The sequence below is a fragment of the Phocoena phocoena genome, chromosome X, assembly GCF_963924675.1.
Source record: "Phocoena phocoena chromosome X, mPhoPho1.1, whole genome shotgun sequence".
Classification (NCBI taxonomy): Eukaryota; Metazoa; Chordata; class Mammalia; order Artiodactyla; family Phocoenidae; genus Phocoena; species Phocoena phocoena.
Window position 1 is genome coordinate 90,725,305 of NC_089240.1, and position 2,775 is coordinate 90,728,079.

Below are 2,775 nucleotides of genomic sequence, written 5' to 3' on the forward strand. Positions count from 1 at the left end.
CAATCTAGTCCTGACCTATCCCTTCAGCCTCCATCCTCATTGCTTACTTTCCATGGCAGATATTTTGTTTCTATCATGATTTCCCTGAAAACACTCTCCCTCCTTCCTCTGCTCTTTCAATAAGGATGCATTCGTGAGCAGGGTATAGCGGAAAGGGCTTTGGAGCCAGACCTCAACTCAGGTCCCGCTCTTATCAGCTGTGTGACCTTAGGCAGGTCACTCAAGCTCTTTGAGGCTCAGTTTCTTCATCTGGAAAAATGAAGACTTTTTGTTTTGATGTCTTTTTCCATTTGTTTGTTGTGAGAAGCAAATGAGGTAACATATGTAAAGGGCCTACTGCAAAGCCTCGTCCCTTTGTTGAAACAGCTGAACGTAAATAACATCATCCAATGATTAGTTTCAAATATATTTAGAATGAGTAAATGCTGTATATAATTTGGTGCTTTTGTCACTAATCCTTAAGAAAAATCTAGTCACTCAGAATTTTTAGTCTGGTGCCAAGTAAATACCCAGTCTCTGCTCAGGCTGCTCCTGGTCTGCATCTTTCTCAGCAGCCTCTCTGCCTCAGTCATAAGAACACAGAAGCCTTTTTATTCTCTTGGCCAAGAGGCATCAGTCAGCATCACCTGGGAACTTGCTGGAAACTCACATTCTCAGCCACCACCACCCTAGACCTAACATTCAGAAGCTCTGCGGGTGGGCCCCGCAATCTGGCTTTTCCCAAGCACCCCTGCCCCAGGAGACTCTGATGCACGCTCAGTTTGAGAACCACGCCTGCTCTGCAGCCTGGGGCTCATCTGAGGCCACGTTCCCTCGGGCTTATCAGTGCTACAGATCCGTCTGCCACCCAGAAAGAGGGAGGCATGACTTGGCAGGAGTTAGACGACTCCAGAAGAGACCAGGCCTTTGACAGGAGGTCCCGGGCGTAACCTGTGCTCTTTGGCCACTGTAGGCTCCCCAGGAGCGGGTTGCTGAGCTCTGCCTGCTGAGCTAGAACCTCCTCCAGGGCACACGGGGCAGTCCCTGCCACTGGGCAAGTCTTCCCAGGACCAGAGACTCGTGACCTTTAAGCCTACTCAGCATAGCCCCTAAAGCAGTGGTGGTTCTCAAAGTGTGGTCCCCAGACCAACAGCATTAGTACCACCTGGGGACATGTTAGCATGGAAATTCTCAGGCCCTGCCCCAGACCAATAGGTGATTTTGATTCAGGTTCAAGTTTGAGAACCACTGGCCTACACTTTGCAAATGCAAACTAGTTTAACTTCATTTGCTTTTTCAGCTGCCCCATTCTCTGGCTACTTCTTTCTTCCTTACTACACGGAAGATAAAAAGGGAGACAAAAACATATTGATAGAGAGGGTATACAAAACCCTGTTTCCTAATTAGAAGGAATTCCCTTTCCACTTTACTCTTTGAATTTACCTGTTCTGACCAGTCATTTCAAATAGGACCCATGGCTGGTCTAACTCGATTTACATTTAGTACTTATTTCTCCAATGGCTTGTTGCTAGTGGTAAAAGCTTTGGCACATGAAATAGAACATTTGGAATACAATATGAATAAGCATTTTTGAACAGAGATTTAGTTTCATTGCAGCCACTGGCATGATGTGCTTTACAGCTCTAATTTCAGTTCCAGTTGTGAAGACTTGAGAAAGGCAAACAGATTTCAGAAAATAAATAAATAAAATAAAGGGCAGAGGTGGGAGAGATATACGCTCCAACTGTCATATCAATTAGAGATCTAAATAGATCTAGAGAGCTAAATTAGGCAATTTTATAGCCAGGGGAACAGGCACAGTGCTGGAGCATAATTAAACTGTGGAGCCCTCACCGTGGAAGGAGGGGGCTGGAGGACAGCAGGGTTGACTGAGGGCCTGGATAGGAGACCAGGGACGGGAAGGGGCTCTGAGGGAGAAGCCCAGAGGGCAAATTAGGGCCAGGGGCTCAGACCTATGGGCAAGTGGCACAGAGGACTAAAGGACTTCCCTTCCCACAGTGATGGCTCCACAGAGTTCTTGCTGGGAGAGGAATCGGCACTCCCCCACTGTACCTGCCAGTCCGAGGGAGGCGGCAGGAGCAAAGTGCTAAATGGGCCTCCTGATCTCCCTCCCAGCGCCCCCAGGAATCCCCCCCACCAGGTCTGTGCAGCTCCATCCCTTTTCCCAGTTATGGGGAGCGTGGCCGCTTTCCTCCAGCTCAATGCCAGGCATAAGCCCTTCCTACAGAAAGGCACTCTCCTTTCTGGGCTTCGTTGGCTTTTAAGTGAAATCTTTCTCCTCCTTTCTCTTCCCAGGGTCTTATCAGAGGCCTGAGCGGACCTGCCCCAGGACTGGTACCTCGGTCAGCACAGAGCACACGTGTGCTCTGTGATTGTGATTTCCATGATTTCCATTTTCCCATCGTGACAAACCTAGGCCTCACGCCTCCTGGCTCCGACCCGACAAGAATCCCAGGGGAAAGGAGAGGGAAGCTGCAGCTACCTGGAGGGGCAGGAAGGGGGCACCTATGGCGGGGGGGCCGGCTCTCCAGACCAGGCAGGAGTGTGCCGTTAGCACCCGAAGCTGGCTCTCCATGGAGAGCTCACGGTGCCAGCTGGCCAGCGTGCCAGTTGGTCAGCTGTGAGTCAAGGAGATGTGGTCCCTGGGTACGTGGGGTTCAGAGGGAAGAAGGCACTTGTCTAACCTATGGGCAAAGGACTAGATGAGTAGTTTGTTAGCTCACCCAGGTGGGGCTAGCCCCGGGGTGTGTGTGTGCTGGGGGCACGTACATGGTA